This window comes from Mastigoproctus giganteus, chromosome 6 (genome assembly GCF_048544385.1).
Source record: "Mastigoproctus giganteus isolate SK-2022 chromosome 6, ASM4854438v1, whole genome shotgun sequence".
NCBI lineage: Eukaryota > Metazoa > Arthropoda > Arachnida > Uropygi > Thelyphonidae > Mastigoproctus > Mastigoproctus giganteus.
In genome coordinates this window covers 78,719,785-78,739,189 of record NC_143580.1, presented here as the reverse complement: position 1 = coordinate 78,739,189, position 19,405 = coordinate 78,719,785, and the positions used below count along the sequence as shown (strand labels likewise).

The 19,405-nt window shown below is 39.2% G+C and overlaps 1 protein-coding gene across 1 annotated transcript in view; it reads left to right on the top strand.

The window, feature by feature from the left end:
* The first annotated feature begins 10,471 nt into the window (after positions 1–10,471).
* The window catches only part of LOC150084426 (meiosis-specific nuclear structural protein 1-like), a 28,992-nt gene continuing 20,058 nt past the window's right edge, over positions 10,472–19,405 (top strand). The window contains exon 1 of the mRNA XM_090375217.1: positions 10,472–10,563. The gene's annotated coding sequence lies outside the window, so the exon portion shown is untranslated. The remainder of the gene's footprint in view (positions 10,564–19,405) is intronic.

The following is a 19,405-nucleotide window of genomic DNA, read 5'->3' as shown; positions in this document are numbered from 1 at the left end:
CAAAATCTAGAGAGGTAAAACAACCTAATTATTAAACAATCTCATTTGCTGGTCAACTGTATGTGCATGTATAGATGCTCTTTATTAGCATTAGAATTAGTGGAGGCATTTGATGCAAGAAAGCAAGCTTATGCAGCATCAGCCAAAAAAAAAAAAAATAAAATAAATAAATAAAAAATAACCACTTCCACTTCACCCCTCTGTTCGTTCGAAATAACTGTCCAGCTGAGCCTTAAACTTATTTAGGCTATCAACTTCCACAAAAAGTGATGGAAGTCTGTTCCACCAACCAACCACCCGCTGGCTAAAGGCAAATTTCCTCACGTCTATTCTACATCTGTCTTTCCTCAATTTGAATTTATGCCCTCTCAGGTGATCATTCTGAGCTAGAGGAAGAACCCCATCAGCATTGAGCGTGCTCAAACCATTCAAGGCTTTATACACCTCTATCACATCACCTCGCTGGTGCCTAGTCTCCAGGCACTGTAATTTGCAAAACTTTAGCCTTTCTTCGTAAGAGCAACCCTTTGTTCCATTCACCAATCTTGTTGCCCTTCTCTGTAATCGTTCCAGGATCCCTTCATCCTTCTTGAAATGAGGCCTCCAGACCTGTGTACAGTACTCTAGGTGTGGCCTGACCATTGCCTTATACAAGGGAATAATCACCTCCATAACCCTGCTAGAAAAATTCCTATATATCATCGACAATACACCATGAGCTACACTTGCAGTCCGACTGCACTGCTCAGAAAACTTCATATCTGCCTGCACAAACACCCCCAGGTCCTTTTCATTCTCTACCACTGTCAGTGTAGTACCACAGAGTTGATACGTTGCTCTGGGGTTGCTGTTTCTCATATGTAGTACTTTACATTTGTCAATGTTAAACTTCATTTGCCACCTCTCAGCCAATCTGCTCAAACTTTCCAGATCATGTTGCAGTAGCATAGCGTCAGTAGTGTTCTTGACAACCCTGCCAACCTTCGTATCGTCTGCAAACTTCGACATTAAGCTTGATATACCATCATCAATAGCATTTATAAATACAAAAAAACAATAATGGACCCAATACTGAACCATGAGGGACTCCACTAATAACAATAGTCCACGATGAGCAGTGTCCATTGATTACCACTCTCTGTCTTCTCCCCCTCAACTACCCCTTTATCCATAGCAGCAATTTGCCTCCAATGCCACACTGCTTCAATTTGTGCAGCAGTCTTCCAGGTGCAACAGTATCAAAAGCCTTTCTAAGATCCAAGCATATAATATCAAAGTTATTCCCTGCATCCAGTTCTTCTGTGACTGCATCATAGTATCCAACCAAATTAGTCAGGCAAGACTTCCCCTTAACAAAACTATGCTGTGTCTGAGCTATAACTGAAGTCTTGTCTACATGATCCTGCAGTGCTTCTTTAACCAGTGCCTCCTTTAATTTTCCGGGAAAAGAAGTTAAACTAACAGATCTATAATTATTTGTGTCAGCCTTTGATCCTCCTTTGTGAATTGGGGTCACATTTGCACATCTCCAGTCCATGGGTACTTCCCCTGAGTCAAAGGAAGCTCTCATAATTATGGCTAAGGGTTTGCTTACTTCCTTTGCTGCCTCCTTTAATATAACTGGATAGATCCCATCCACTCCAGGTGCCTTTCTTGTATTTATCTTCAACAATTTCTCCTCCAGTTTACTCTCAGTTATTACAAAATTCTCTAGCTTACTGCCAACAGTTGAATACACCTCTGGCATTCCCCCCACTGAATAACTCCTCAAGTGTGAATGTAGATGCAGAATATTCATTTAGTTTGTTAGCTACCTGAGCAGGATCATCAACAGTTGTACCATCAATATCAAGTGGACCAATCTGATTCATCCCCTTCCTTCTAGAGTTTACATAAGTAAATTACTCTTTGCTGTTTTTCTTTGCATCCCTTGCCAAAGATTTCTCGTAATCTGCCTTCGCCTGCCTAACCTCCTTTGTAAGCCAATTCAAAAGAACAGTGCTCATGGAAGTATCTGTAGAAGAGGCATGCAGCAGAAACAGTATGTCTACGAGACAGCGAGTGAAGAGACGCTGTTAGTGATGAATCATAAATTAACCTAACTGCCCTCTTGTGAATGGAATCAAGAAGCCTGAGAAAGGTTTGAGGGGCACCACCCCAGTTGTGGGAACAATATTCCATGGCAGGTTGGATTTGCGATTTATACAGTAATTCTCAGTAATGCCGAGAGCGAAAGAGAAAACCAAGTTTTTTAGATGCAGAGGAAGCAATATTCGTAATGTGTTTATGCCAAGAGAAATTAGAAGTCAGGGTAATCCCGAAAAGAGATATATCATTTTCCTAGAAATCGGAGTGTCACTAAAGATAAGCATAGGTGCAGAAGAATCGTTTTTGCGAGATATAAGACAAGACTGAGTTTTAGAAGGATTGAAATCAACTACCGTAAGTTGTCTTTGCCCCAATGGAGAAATACCTGAAGATCGGCATTTAAGGAATTGGTAGAAAAAAAAAATAAATAAAATCAAATAAATGAATAAAGTAGAGAAAAAGAAAATAAATAAAATCATAATTAAAAAAACAAAATTAATGATTTCATTATAAAAAAAATAAAATAAATAAGAATAAAACAAACGAAGATAGGAGTAGAAAAAATAACTAAAACAGTATTTAAAAAGTGTAAAATAAAAAATAAAAAACAAATATATATAGATGCAAAGCAAAAAATAGTAATAAAATATATAAATAAATAAAAAAAATGAAGGTGAAGTAAAATTAAATAAATAAATAAATAATAATAAAAAAATTATAAATAAAAGTAACAAAAAGAAATAAGTAAATAAGAAATGATTGTAAATATAAAATAAAATAAAAAGATAAATAAAGTAAGATAAATAAAAAAAAACCCACACTTGTCCAGACTTTCTCCTATTTTCTTTAGCTGTGCAGCTAAAGCAAATAGAAGAAAAAATATTACAAAAAAATATATATATAAATTTAAATGTATATAAAAAAAAATATAAAAATTTATAAGTATTGTCTAAGATTGGACAAATCCCGCACCCACTGAAGGCAGTCCAATACGAATGAGTGCCAGCAATTCTTGGGTTGCCCAGGGCCGAGGGATTAAAAGTAAAAAAAAAAAAAAAAAAAGAAAAAAAAAAAAAAAAACTGGATCAATGTGATCTTCTAAGAGATGATCTAAGAGCTATTCAAGGTGACAATATTTTATCTCTGCAATACACCACTCACCGTTGAGGCTTACGACATTATTGAAGGTGCTGGAGGCACCGTAGGAGGCGAAGCTGAAGCGGAACTGGCCATCAGAATTTTTCTTCTAGCAAATAAATCAGAAGCAAATTGTTGTAGGATTCCAAGGTGTGAGGCAGATTCTACTAGATGTTTTACGTTGTCAGGTGAAGAGGTGTTTATACAGTCTTGTAGGGATTTCCATAGCTCAGAATAAAGATGGCAGTGATAGAGCAGGTGGTTCCAGTCTTCCAGGTGGAGACAAAGGCAAGAATCGGTATTGCTTATTCTGAACTGAAAGAGTTTGGAGTTAAAAGAGCCATGACCGGTTATGAGAAATGATGTGTAGAGGCTTGGAGAGAAAACCATAGGGAATTTTTCTTGTTGGCAGTAAAGGAGACATCTGGTATAAATTTATATATAGTTCTGCCTGCCTTTAGGGGTTGTATCCCAAAGATATTGCCAAATTTTTATTAATGCAGACCAAATCTGGGTATTTTCAGCTTTGGTTTGTGCAAGGACATCGTTCTGTATTCCATAGAATTCCATGGAGGTCTGATGTTTTTGAAAGTAGCAGAAAGCGCGATGTAAAATTTGCAAGTCCAGAGGTAACACTCCAGCTATGAACTGCAGGGTATCATTTGAAACAGTCCTGCAGGCACGTCGCATTGTACGCATCACGGATCTTTGCAAGGAGCGTAGTTTTGATTTCAGTTTGACGTTCTTAATTCTGTCATACCAAACCGGAGCAGCATAGGTTGCAATATGTATGAATACTGCCTTGTAATATAAGATAAGAACTCTGCGTTCAAGCCCCCAGTCAGTTCTTGTAATCTGAACAATAGCCATAGGAAATTTCTTGATTTTATCTATTAGGTGGTTTACGGGGAGAGAAAAATTGAGTCTATCATCAATGATCACACCAAGATTTTTTAAATGGTTGACATATCCTACTTGCTTGATAGCTATCTTCAAGATAGGCGGACGATGGATATTTAGTTGACCTTTAAGGTTCATGAGCCGGGTTTTGGAGGGAGATATTTTAAGTTTGTTGGCAGTTGCCCATTTAATGAGATCTTTTAAGGCTCGAGAAGAACTTTCTTGAATTTGTTACCTGGAGTTGCTTGAGAAGACAATGACAAGGTCATCAGCATATAAAAATGGAGTAGCAAAATCAAAATGTCTGGTTAGCCATGTATTTACTGTAATGTTCCAGAAGAGTGGCTCTAGAAGAGAGCCCTGTGTACATCCTCTAGTGACAGCTCCTGTTATGCTGCAGGTTTTTGAAGTAACCTGCATAGATCTGTGATCAAAGTAGGCTCAGATAGCTTGGTATAACTGAGAGGAACATGAGATGTTCCAAAGACTTGCAAGGGCGCTTTCCCAACAGAGGGAGTCCAAAGCCCCTTCGAAGTCTATGAAGATGGCCATTTCATATTTTCATGTGGAATTCTATTGCACATGGAACCCTGCTGTACAAATTGGAGAGATATGGTAATAAGGGTAAGTTGCTACAATGGATAAAGGGATAGTTGAGTTGGAAAAGACAGAGAGTGGTAATCAGGCGACACTGCTCTTTTGGGACAAATGTTATTAGTGGAGTTCCCCAGGTTTCAGTGTTGGGCCCATTGTTGTTTTGTATATTCATCAATGATATTGATGAAGGTATATTAGGTTTAATGTCAGGTTTGCAGATAATGCAAAGGTTGGTAGGGTGGTTAATGACAGTATGCTGTTTCATCTGGATCTATATAAGTTAGGCAAATGGGCTGAGAATTCGCAACTGAAATTTAACATTTACAAATGCAAAGTATGGCATATGGGTAGGAATAACCGAAGAGAAATGTACGAAGTGTGTGGTACTGCACTCAAGGAAGTGGAAAGTGAAAAAGACCTGTGTGTAATTGTTCAGTCGAATATGAAGTTTGCTGACAGTACACTCGGGCTGCCAGGGCAGGTCGTGGAGTCTTGTCAATGATATATAAGAATTTTGCCATCAGGGTCAGGGAGTTGATTATTCCGTTATATAAGGCAATGGCCAGACCACACATAGAGTACTGTGTAGAGGTCTGGAGGCATCATTTTAGGAAGAATGTAGAGTTGCTAGAACGAGAATAGCAACAAGATTGGTGAAAGGAACAAAGGGGTTCTCCTACCAAGAAAGGCTTAAGTTCTGCAAAAATGCAGTGCCTGGAGAGTAGGCACCTGCGAGGTGATCTGATTGAGATGAACAAGACCTTGAGTGGCTTGTGAAAGCTGAATGCTGATGGGATTCTTCCTCTTGCTCAGATTAAGAACCAGAGGGGACACAGAATCAAATCGAGAAAAGAGAGTTGTAGAATAGATGTGCGGAAATTTGCATTTAGCCAGCCGGTAGTTGAATGGTGCAACAGACTGCCATCTTTTGTTGTGGAAGTTGATAGCCTAAATAAATTTAAAGTTGAGCTGGACAGGCATTTGGAACGAATGTAGGGAAGAAATGGGACATTTATTTATTATTATTATTATTTTTTTTGGCTAATGCTGCATAAGAGTGGGCCAGTAAATCAGAGAGTCTTATAATGGGAGATTTTAATTTCCCAGATATTGACTGGAATTTGGGGGCTGGTTACTCACACACTAGCAGGGCTTTTGTGGATTTATTGGATGATTGTTTTCTACATCAGCATGTTCGGGAGGCAACTAGAGGGAGTAATACTCTTGATTTGATTATCAGCAGTGATTCTTCATGCATTAAGAATCTGCAGATAAATGAACCACTAGGAGGCAGTGATCACAGTGTGCTGAAGTGGGATTTACTCAAACAGGTAACTACCATTAGGGGTAAAGGGAAGGGTTATTGCTTCCGTAAAGGCGACTACGATGGACTGAGACAGTATTTAAATTCTATACAGTGGGACCAACTGATGATGTTACCAACAGCAAATTCAAAATGGGAAGCATCCAAAGAACTTATCTTGGAAGCTACTAGGCTTTACATACCGACTAAGAAATATTGTTCAAGGTTTAGGCCAAAATGGATGTCAGATGAACTAATGAGGCATATGGCAGAGAAGAAAAATGCATGGGATACTTACAAATTAACACATGACACAGAAGCCTATGATAGATACAAGTTGATATGCAACAAGTTACAAAGGAGGTTAGGCAGGCGAAGGCAGATTACGAGAAATCCTTGGCAAGGGATGCAAAGAAAAACAGCAAAGAGTTCTTTACTTATGTAAACTCTAGAAGGAAGGGGATGAATCAGATTGGTCCACTTGATATTGATGGGTCAACTGTTGATGATCCCGCTCAGGTAGCTAACAAACTAAATGAATATTTTGCATCGACATTCACACATGAGGAGTTATTCAGCAAGGGGAATGCCAGAGGTGTATTCAACTCTGGCAGTAAGCTAGAGAATCTTGAAATAACTGGGAGTAAAGTGGAGGAGAAACTGTTGAAGATAAACACAAGAAAGGCACCCGGGGTGGATGGGATCTATCCAGTTATATTAAAGGAGGCAGCAAAGGAAGTAAGCAAACCCTTAGCCATAATTATGAGAGCTTCCTTGGACTCAGGGGAGGTACCCATAGACTGGAAATGTGCAAATGTGACCCCAATTCACAAAGGAGGATCAAAGGCTGACACAAGTAATTATAGACCTGTGAGCTTAACTTCTGTTCCAGGAAAATTAATGGAGGCACTGGTTAAAGAAGCACTGCAGGATCATTTAGACAAGACTTCAGTTATAGCTCAGACACAGCATGGTTTTGTTAAGGGGAAGTCTTGCCTGACCAACTTGTTTGGATACTATGATGCAGTCACAAAAGAACTGGATGCAGGGAATAACTTTGATATTATATACTTGGATCTCAGAAAGGCTTTTGATACTGTTGCACATGGAAGACTGCTACACAAATTGGAGCAGTGTGACATTGGAGGCAAATTGCTGCTATGGATAAAGGGGTGGTTGAGGGGGAGAAGACAGAGAGTGGTAATCAATGGACACTGCTCATCGTGGACTAATGTTATTAGTGGAGTCCCTCAGGGCTGAGTGTTGGGTCCATTATTGTTTTCTGTATTTATAAATGATATTGATGATGGTATATCAAGCTTAATGTCTAAGTTTGCAGACGATACAAAGGTTGGCAGGGTTGTCAAGGACACTACTGACACTATGCTGCTGCAACAGGATCTGGAAAGGTTGAGCAGATGGGCTGAGAGGTGGCAAATGAAGTTTAACATTGACAAATGTAAAGTACTACATATGGGAAACAGCAACTCCAGAGCAACGTGTCAACTCTGTGGTACTACACTGACAGTGGTAGAGAATGAAAGGGACTTGGGGGTGGTTGTGCAGTCAGATATGAAGTTCTCTGAGCAGTGCAGATGGGCTGCAAGTGTAGCTCATGGAGTATTGTCAATGATATACAGGAATGTTTCCACCAGGGATAAGGAGGTAATTATTCATTATATAAGGCAATGGTCAGGCCACACCTAGAGTACTGTATACAGGTCTGGAGTCCTCATTTCAAGAAGGATGTAGAGCTGCTGGAACGAGTACAGAGAAGGGCAACAAGATTAGTGAATGGAAAAAAGGGGTGCTCTTACGAAGAAAGGCTTAAGTTTTGCGAATTACAGTGTCTGGAGACTAGGCACCAGCGAGGTGATCTGATAGAGGTGTATAAAGCCTTGAATGGTTTAAGCATGCTCAATGCTGATGGGATTCTTCCTCTTGCTCTGAAAAATCACCTGAGAGGGCATAAATTCAAATTGAGGAAAGACAGATGTAGGATAGACGTGCGGAAATTTGCCTTTAGCCAGCGGGTGGTTGGTTGGTGGAACAGACTTCCATCCCTTGTGGTGGAGGTTGATAGCCTAAATAAGTTTAAGGCTCAGCTGGACAGGTATTTTGAACGAACAGAGGGGTGAAGTGGAAGTGGTTTTTTTTTTTTTTTTTTTTTGGCTGATGCTGCATAAGCTTGCTTTCTTGCATGAAATGTCTCTACTAATGCTAATCTTTAATGCTAATGCTAATAAGTCTGCTTTCTTGCACGTATGCCTCTACTAATGCTAATGCCAATGCTAACTCATATAAATAGTACTCCGGGAGTGGGACTGGCATTTGGCTTGTCAAATGCAGGGTCCTGCCATTAGGCAATCTGACTTTGTGGGTCACATGTCCTCACAAACGTTTCTCCTAATCCTGAGGTTGTGAGCCCACCATAGCTCGCACTCTTTCTTCTGCTTACTTTCTTTCTTCTCGGCAGTCTCTCACCCCTTCTCCTATTTCAATTTTTTTTGGGCCCTCCCTTGGAAGCTCAGGCTTATCCCGGGGTTGGCCAGCCAGAGTTCTCTTCCTTCTTTCCTGGTTCAGCTCCCAGCGCCAGTGATGGTAATTAGCGGACTGTGGTGCTTCACGGACTCTAGGTTAAGCGGCCAGACGAACAACATAGCCTACACTAGACAAACATATGCTACTTGCCTTGACAGTACTGACTTACTTCACAAGAGATTCAAATGCGGATTTGTGCGAAAGCACCGGTGCCACGTATAAAAAAAAACTACATCACTTCAGCGATGCATAAAGCTGACCTGCTGACATCCCATTTTTCTTCCAACTCATGTATTAATGAACTTTAAAAAAAATACCTCCCACCATTCCCAGTACGCTCTATTTAATGCCTCCTGTCATCTTCCGTCCAACAATTAGAAGAGGCAGGTCAGCCCTGGAAACCTACCTTTCGAGCGCGCATTGATACAGACGTTACACATCCCAATGTCTATACTAAGGTATATAATGAACCATCACCATCACCAGAGACAACCCAACCAATAGAGGCCAATTTACCTGGCATCATCTTCGATATGTCACCCTCCTCGAGGGATCCATTATGGAACAAGTTTTCGCCCTCAGGTCAGAGATAGAAACACTAATGGCCAAATCAGATAATCAAATCACTACTACTCTCAGAGGAGAAATAATTCAAAGCTGGGGTAAATGGAACTCATTTTACTAAATTCCCACATTGAAAACGAGAAGGCTCAGGCCAAGTTAGAGTTCTATCAAGTAGAGCGGAAATCTAAAAAGCAACAGCGCTCCTGCTCTTATGCTGATGCGCTGAGGAATTTAAAACCCAGTTCATCCAACATAAATAGGGCACAAATAACAAGAAAGAAGACTCTCATAAAGGAATCACACTTGGTTGTTCTCAGGCTCACACTCCCAGAATTTACAAAACCCAGTGAGGAAGTAAAACAGACAATAATTACATAATTGACCACAGACTTCCAAAATACTAGGATCAAGTCAATTAGAAAGACCCGAAATGTGGGGGTAATCATAGAAAGTGAATCTGGCCAAGAAGCTGCTGATATTATGAACAACCCCAAGATACCAATGCTCGGGCTCATAGCCGCGCCACCAAAGAAAAGAGGACGCTCCATTATTGTCTTTGACGTTGATAAAGATCTCACCCCGACTCAGGTGGAGGACGAGCTATACGGAAGAAATATCCAGAGAACACTCTCAGACGTCAACTCGGAGGAAATTATCACCTCAAAGTACCATACAAAGTCCAGGAATGAAACAGGGTAAACTAGATTTTTGAAATTGCCCCTATTGCTTGGCAAACAATCATTCACCAAGAGAGAGTCGTTATTATTATTATTATTATTAATATCCATATGGTGCAAGGTAGACTGAGGCTTATGCTGCACCAGGAAAAAAAAAAAAAAAAAACAGTTCCCGAGTAACCCTGTGAGAGAGAGAGAGAGAGAGAGAGAGAGAGAGAGAGAGAGAGAGAGAGAGAGAGAGAGAGAGGGTGTGTGTGTCAAAATTAGAAGGAAATCAGCAAGAAAGAGAAGAATGATGATATCCAGCTCAGGACCCTGTGTGTGCCAAGCCCATACTCACCAGATGTGTGTCCCCGGGGTTGAATTTTCATAAACTGGGGCAGCCACCGATTCAGGGAGCACGTGGCTGTACTGTTAAAGTGTTAAAAAATGCTATCATTTTTTTTATCCCTTTCACCTGCTTTTAAGAAGCGTTTATTCCTAATACTTTTTCCACGGCCTATACAACTAACCAAGTAGCGTCTTCCTGTCTGAATGAAATGAACTCCGTTTTACTTTCATTTTCAGATGCCCCAGGGGATGCGGTCAGTGAAACAGCACACCGCCATGTAGTGCCCTAGTCAATTCAATTGATATTATCGCTGTCCTCTCCTCATCGGGTGGAGAAGAGCTGAGTTCGAATCCCGTCCATGACGTGAGGAAATTTATAGGCGTTTATCAAAACCTGCCTGAGTTAATCAGTCGAAGGCAAGAGCAGTATGTTTTTTTTTTTTTTTTTCATGCAATAAGCTGAAATTCGTCCACAGAATGTACTCAATTTACAGGCATATTATGTAAAGCGCTATATGGCTCACATATTAATAAGTAGTATTACTCTGTGATATGACTAAGTTGCAGATGACCCTGAAACCTCACAATGTCACCAATAACAACAAATTAAAAAAAAAAAAAATCCCAAAAAAATCCGTATTTTTGAGGGTGTCGATTTGCAACCATGGTAACCACCAACGCTAAATTTTGCGCGCAGCTATGTTGGAGAACTTTGATGCTTGGCAATTTATAAAGCATAAATTCACCAATTAGTATTATTCTTTTTTAATTTCGCTTCAAGTGTATGGTAATGTATTACTTGCAATGTACATTTAAAGAATAGTAATTCTGTGCGAATTGTTTCTAAATAAAAAATTATTTAACTTTTCATTAACTCAGAATGTAAATTTGAATTAGATCATTGTTTAGATTTATTTTGATTCTTAATTTTGACCGTGTTACTGTTTATGTTATTTTAAAAAAAATACTGTATATGTTGTCTATAATGTACGTTTTATCTGGCCTTAACCGTATAGACTACTGATGCGAAATATCTACTGTCATGGATAAATAGGAGGAGTTTTATTTCACATAGGCGATTAGAATAGGCATAATCTGGTACCACTTTCGATTGATCGACACGCCTAGCCCGCTATGGTTAGTCTTAGTTAGGGTACTCCCCCCCCCCCGCCGCTCTTTTAAAATCAGGAACTCGTTTTCCGATTTTAAAGCAGCTGCGAGGGGGATAAATACCCTAAGACTAACCATATCGGCTATGCATGTCAATACTGCTACTCGCAACGATCAATCGGGTGTGGCAGATTGTAAAGACTAACCAGATTGGATTACTAACCAATTAGTTAACCAACCAACTAATAAAGACTAACCAATCATGAGATGATTGTAAATTTTCAAGGGACCCAGAATCATAGAGTAAATATAAATCGTTCTGTATAATTTAGTTACTAGGGAGGGAATGGAAATAAGGTTTGCTATGGTAAATTATAAGGAGTCTTTGGCTAAGAGTGAAAAAAAAATTAGCAAAGAATTCCTTGCTTTTGTCCAATTTTTATACACACATTAAGAAGTTTTTACAGATAGGATACAAGAAGTCTACATAGCTCTTGCTAGGAGTGAAATGATTTCATACCAACTGGGTTGTACTGAACTCAAGGTAGTGGAGTATGAAAAAGATCGAGGGGTATTTGTGCAATTTGTTACGAAATGCTTGGAACAGTGCAAAACAAGCGTTCTGTGTTCTGTCAATGATATGACAGTAACTTTGCTAGCAGGGATAAAGAGGTGATCCTCTCATTGTATAAGGCAGTGGTTAGGCCACCTGTAGAATACTGTATACCAGTGTGGATTTTAGGAAGGACATAGATCTGTTGGAAAGGGTGCAGAGATGAGCAACAAGATTAGTTGAGGACACAAAAGGATATACTTAAGAGAAAGATTATGGGATTCTGTAAATTGTATTCTCTGAAAACTAAACATCCTGTGTGATTACCTAATTGAAGCGTATAAGGAGGCTTTAAAAGGGTTAAGTAAACTAAATCCTGATGACATCTGAGATGAAACACAAGGAATTATAAATTTAAATTGAAAAAAAAGATGATTGCAGAATAGCTGTGCAGGAAATTTGCATTCAGCCAAAGAATTGGTGCAATAAACTCTCGTGTAATATTTTTTAGTTGAGTAGTTTGTATAAATTTAAGGAAATTATTGGAAAGATTGGGAAAATGAAGTGCTAAGTTCTTTTTGAAAAACGGTGCCTCTGTAGCCAGGTGGGCAGGAGCAGCAGTGCGTAGCACACGCTTCTTGATTAGACAGGGGTTCGAGCCCACGCCCACCAAATACGGAGGATGCAGAAAGGTCAGGGAATGACTACCGCATATCCCCGGAGCAATACGGCCTTAGTTGCTAATGCTCCTAAAAAACAAATAACAACGAGGTCTAGAACTGATAAATGAAGATACTGTATTTTTAATTAATTCCAAATAATATATCTATGTTTAGCAGTAGGTATTTTCATGGTGACTTAATTGAAGTATTTAAGGCATTAAAATGGTTAAGTAAATGAAATGCTTATAGGCTCTTTCTCATTCTCAGGAAATACAAAAAGGGACATAAATTTAAATTGAAAAAGAATGATTGCAGAATAGATGTTTAGAAATTTTCCATCAGCCAGAAGATAATTGATCATTGAAATAAACTTTCACCTATTTTTCTGGAAGAGGTAGTTTGAATAAATTTAAAATTTTAACTAATTAATTATTAGAAGCAATGGACAAATTAGGTTGAGGGAAAAGTTTTTTTTTATTTTATTTTTTTATTTCTGATAATGTATAAGCTTGTATCTTGGCATCACTTTGCCAGTGCTAACTAATACTATGCTGAGAGCATGCAGTATATCTATATTTTCCATGCTTCAGAGATTTTCCATATTTCCATGTTTTTTAGCTGTTTTTCTTGATATTCAGCTTCAGTTTAAAATTTTATGCATAATGGTAATCATATTTTGGTATATCCAAACATATGCACTGATGCTTATTATTTTTCTCCATTTCATTATGAGTCATTATGGTGCATAATAGTAAAAAAAAATCAAAAAACTGATACATACTGACCTATCATTAATATCCAGACACCTGCATGTCTATAAATAACCTTTATATACAGGAAAATTAATAACACATGATGAAGTCTGATCAAGAGGAAGAATGCTCTCGGCACTGAGCTTGCTCAATCCATTCAAAGCCTTAAATACCTCAGTCAGATCTCCTCACAGGTGCCTAATCTCCATATGCTGCAATTTGCAGAACTGAAGCCTTTCTTGATAAGATAATGCCTTTGTTTCCCTCATCAGTCTCATTGCCTTTCTCTGTACTTGTTCCAGCAATCTACATCCATTCTAAAATGAAAACTCGAGACCTATATGCAGTGCTCAAGATGCAGCCTGATCATTGCCTTCTACAATGAGATGATCATGTCCTTATCCCTGCTAGCAAAATATAGCGTAAGAGTTTACGGTTGATGTAGACATGTATAGCATTTTATGGAGTGCTGCTCCCAAATGCAGTTCAACTCTGCCATGGTACAGTATGATGATACATGACTTTAAAATGGCCGAAAATGTGTATAATATGTTCGTGCAGTGTATGTGTTGTTTTGTTGTTTCTGGCCACTTTGGTATCAAGAAGGCATTCACAGGAAGACCTGCCCAGTACCCGTCTACACCATGAGGAGGAAGCAGGCCACAACTAAGCACAAACTGTGGTGGATCTCGACTATCATGTCATGCTGAATGTCCAAAGTGAATTTGGAGCCATTCAAGAAAATCCCATGCTGGCAAGCCAGCACCAGCACATGCACACTGTGGCACAGTCATTCCCTTTTACTCATCCAACAGAACAGCAAAAAACAAAAAAGGGAGAAGAAAGGGAAAAATTGGGTTAAAATCTAGCATTACTTGTATCTAGCATTATTTGTACATCACAAATGATGTACAAGTAATAGACAGAATATTCTGGAGGAGTGACTACAAAAAATCTTTCCCTAAAACTGACACTACAGCTCATGCAAATGACTTTTTCATTCTGTGTACTGGTTCTTAGACCAGACAGTGGCAAAATCCAACTTAGTCCTCAAATATCTAATGAAATAGTTCACTGTTCAGAAACTCCATGTTTCCAGCAAAAACAAACAAATAGTACTGAATTTCCTTTCAGCTTAACTTCTCTCCAATTGATACCACCACTTCCAAAATATAAACAAGAGCATGCATATGTCTGTGTGTTAAGAGCAAAAACAATTAAGACTATGAGACATCAGTATAAAGTGTCTGTAAATTGTGTGTGTTTTGTGGTCGTTCCCCTTGCCCACCAGACAAAAAATCCAAGCCTCCAGGAACAAAACAAAGCTAGCCACACTGCTGGTCACTAACTCAAAGAAAAGTGAACAAGGTAAACAGATATTACTTTCATCACTGACTGGATTTGAACCGAGTGCTTCTACTGGATGTGAGGAGGACAATGAATATATCCACTTTTCTACCTGCGAGGCCTCTCACATAGCATAGTTCATATAATCACTCTCCTCCCATCAAATATCTGGGTTGTTATCTTCAAGAGATGTCCTTCAACAACCACATTAGCAAATTCCATCAAATTTAGTCCAACAAAAAAGCAAATGATACACAGATGTGCAATTTACAGATGCAATACACCACCCCTCATTCTTGATCTCCTTCCAAATTTTCATTTAGTTCTTATACCCAACCATTAACCAGTGATAAAAACTACCATATTTAGATGAGGTTACATTAAGTGTATGTTAAGCAGCCTAGACCATGAGACATTGGTCTACTGTTTTGTCTGAGTTTTCAGGACAAAAATATACTATTATGGCAAAGCATTGGCCTGCTGATACACGTATGGGCCTTCCCCGACTTGCTGCCACAATTTAGTTAATATTATTGTCCACAATGTCTAGCATTCGTAATTTTTGTTCAAAACAATGGGCCCAGAGAAAACTATGAAAAACAGACTCGCACCATCATGTTGCCTCTGCCAAACTTCATTGTGGAGACGATACAGTCCATCAGGTAGCTTTCTCCAGGAATCTGACACACCCAGGCATAACTGATAGATAGCAATAGTATTTTCCATATATTGCAAGGAAACCACAAGCTTTTGAAAAAAAAAGAAGATAAGAAAGTGAAAATTACATGCTTTCCTCCTCACACAGGTAACTGTCCAATTGACCTTTGAATTTATTCAAACTGTCAGCCTCAACTACCTGCAAGGGCAACCTGTTCCAACAATTAATGACTCGCTGGCTAAAAGAAAACTTCCTACAATCTAATCTTACTCCGGGGGGGGGGGGGCTCACATCTGGTGAGTATGGGCTTGGCACACCCAGGGTCCTCAGCTGGATATCATCATTCTTCTCTTTCTTGGTGATTCTTTCCTACTTCTCTCTCTCAGGCTTCCTTGCACCATATGGCTAATAATAATAATAATCTAGACCTCAAGGTGTTATAACCCCTAGTTCTGCAATGCTTTATAACAGTGAGAATTCCACCCTTCATTCATTTTACTAATTTTTACTCAGAGCTTTGTAAACCTCAATAAGGTCACCTCTGAGGTGCCTGGTTGCCAAGTTCTGTAGCCTACACAGTTGGAGTCCTTCTGTTGATCTCACCATTTGAGTTGCCTGTCTTTGGACCCTTTCAAGAAGTTCAGTCTTTTTACAGATGAGGTATCCATACTTGAACACAGTATTCCAAATGTGGTCTTACAATTGCCTTATACAGTGGGATTATGACCTCCTATCTCCACAAGATAATGTTCGATAAATCATCAATAGGACACTGCAGGCTTTCCTGATGATGAACTGTGACACGTCACTCCAAAGCATGATTTTCCATTAGCCTGTGATCCAAGAATGATGGGCCTTACACCAAGCTAGTTGGCATCTGACAATAGTTGGAATGATTAGTGGCTTGTGGCACCACCATGGTAACCCATATCATGCCATGTCTTGCACAATCTACTGGTGCTGACATGTGTCCCAATCATCTCCTGTAATGTTCTATAGGCTTCAGAGGATTTCCAGATTGTTTTGTGATGGACTCCAATCTGCTTCTATTTGCAGCTTACATCTACAATGCTGCTGAAATGTACATACAGACTGATTGCTTATGTGGCATCCTATTATCATTTTATACTGGGAGTTTATTAACTCTGTCAGTCATGACATCTTGAATTCACAATCATATACTGTCTCCTCCAAAGCCTATGAGCATATTTATAGTTGTCTGATAATGTGGTGGGTAGGATGTAACCAACTATCAACAGAGGGATGTCAGGATATATTAATATCCTGACAGTAGGGTAGTGTGTATATATATTATTAAATAATTGTTTACATGGCATACATAATTTTATAATTTTAATTCCTCCTCCTTTATGAAGTACTGTGACTGAATTTTTGTTGCACAGGTGATAAAATAAAGTGATTAATAGACTGATAAATAAGTTAAAGAACATAATCACAGAATAGAATTGGAAACATCCTGTAGCCACTGTCTACTATAATAAATGTTGAAAATGATCACTCTTTGCCTCAGTACATATTCTGGTTCATATGCAAATTTAATGTGTAATGTGCATCAGTTGTTGGGATTGCCTTTTATTCAGTATGCAGGATATGAATTGTAATGGAGTTAATGTATATAGCATTTATTATTATTATTATTCCTCTTATATTATTTCTCCCTGATTGGGGGTTCCACCTCGTGACGAGTATTGCTACCAAGTACACAGGGTGGTTGTTATGTCTGGTGTTACTGTTGGTCGAGGAACTCTCTAACTGTCCTACAGCTGTTTAGGATTGCAACTTTCTGAAGTTCCTTGTAGGTGTTCACTGGAAGACCTATTGCTACTAGGCTGTTATGTAGGGTCTTTGGCACCATACCTGTAGTTGACACAATCATCGGGATGGTCGTTACTTGTTGCATATGCCACATCTTTTTGATCTGCTGTCTTAGGTTCGTGTATTTCCTGATTTTTTCCTCATGGGTTTTCTGTAGGTTGCCAGTGTTGGGTACCGCTATGTCAATCAGATTGGTAGCCTTTTCCTTCTTGTCCACAAGGGTTATGTCCAGTCTGTTGTGCGGGATTATCCTATCCATTATTATGGCACGGTCCCAGTACAGCTTTTGGGTTGGAGTCTCTAGTAGTGCCTGGGGTTTGTACTTGTAGTACGGTACACTTTCTTTGATCAACTGGTATTTCATTGCTAGCTTCTGATGTATTATCCTGGCTACCTGGTCATGTCTATGAGTGTACTCAGTCTGGGTGATCACCTTGCATCCCGCCGTGATGTGTTGGATCGTTTCTGAGGCCAGGTGGCATCTTTGAAATGTGTCATCAAACACTCAGGGCTCCTTGGCGATGTATTTTCTATAGTTCCTGGTGTTGATTACCTGGTCTTGGATGGTGAGCATGAATCCTTCAGTTTCGGGGAAGTGTCCCGCTCGTGAGCCATGCATTGGAAGCAATTTTATCTATGTGATCTTGATGGAGATCATTGTAGTGTCTGTCATGGAGTGTCTTCTCTGCCCATCTTTCTAGCTTCGTTTGTACCTCCTGGTTGTTGTTGTTGTGGTGTTTTTTTGGTGCAAGGGCAACTTAGGCCATATTGCACCTCCCAAATCAATTGACTTTACATACGGGAACTGCTTGTACAGCAGCTAAAAACGATCATACACTTTAATTTGTTTTAAATAGAGAAATAATTCAGAGAGATTTGCTTCTTTGCCTATGATGCTATTGAGAGACAAAGGTTGTTGCAGATCTGAGATAGAACTAAAAGCCATTCGTCGGGCGTTGTTAAACAAGCTACATTCGACAAGTATATGTTTTACTGTAAGTGGCTGTGAGCAGTTTGCACATTGAGGAGGATCATTACCTGTAAGCAGATAGAGATGTGTGAGGTGAGTGTGACCTATTCGGATTCTGGCTAAGATTACTACTTCTTTTCAATTTTTACGAAGGCTAGAAGTCCATAATTGTGGTTCAGATTTTATTTGAAATAGCTTGTTATTTGTTTGCATTTTCCACAGAAGTGTCCATTGTTCCATGCATGTTTTCTGAATTTTGTGTCTGTAATCAGGATATGGGACTAGATCATTTGTTGAGGCTATATTCGAAGGATGCTTTGCAGCATCATCTGCACATTCATTTCCTGGAATACCACTGTGGCCTGGGACCCAAGAAAAGATGACAGTTTGTTTATGCTCATGAAGCTGCATCAGCTTATGTTTTATGAGTTTTAATAAAGGATTGGTAGGTGAGGAAATACCTTTCAAAGCTAAAATAGCACTTTGTGAATCGGTATATACTATACTTTTATTTATTGACAGTAGTGAGATATTTTCAAGAGCAAGCTTAATAGCATGAAGCTCAGTGGTATAACTGCCACATTCGACTGGAAGTGAAAATGAGATAGTTGAATTAGGGAAGACAGCAGCTGCACCCACTTGATTGTCAGACTTTGAACCATCAGTATAGATCTTGGTGAATTCGGGATACTTTTGTGTATGAGCATAATTAATGTAGTTGTTGGATGTTAATATTTGCTATGGAACTTTTACCCCATTGCTCAAGGTATTCATGAGAATAAAATGTGAGAGTAGACCATGGGGGATCTGTATCTTTTGATTCTTTGAGGATATTATCGAATTGGATGTTCCAGCTTTCTGCTAGAATCTGCAGTCTGATACCAGCAGGCTGAATTGTTCTGGGTTTATTTCTATAGTGAGGTTTCCACAGAGGATCATGCAGGAGTGGCCAAACAGGATGAGTAGGCAGGCTTTTAATTTTAGCTGAGTAATTCATCAGTAACATTTTTCTTCTGATGCTAAGTGGAGGTTCGTGAGCTTTAACGTAGAGACTTAAAGACTTTGAACCAGTGATGTTCTGTATGCACCTAGGGCTATCCTAAGAGACGAATGTTGGATGGGCGCAAGACGCACTAAGGTGCTTTCCCTAGCTGAGTCATAAACAGGTGTTCCGTAGTCTAGCCGAGATCTAATTAGGGACTTATACAAGTGGAGCAGGGTATAGCGATCTGCACCCCAAGATGTACTGGAGATTACCCGGAGTATATATTCATTTTCCTTGTGCAAGAGGTTCTTAGATATTTTATGTGCTCCTGGAAATTTAATTTCTTATCAAAAATTAGCCCTAGGAGCCAAATACTGTTCACGATTGGTATAGGG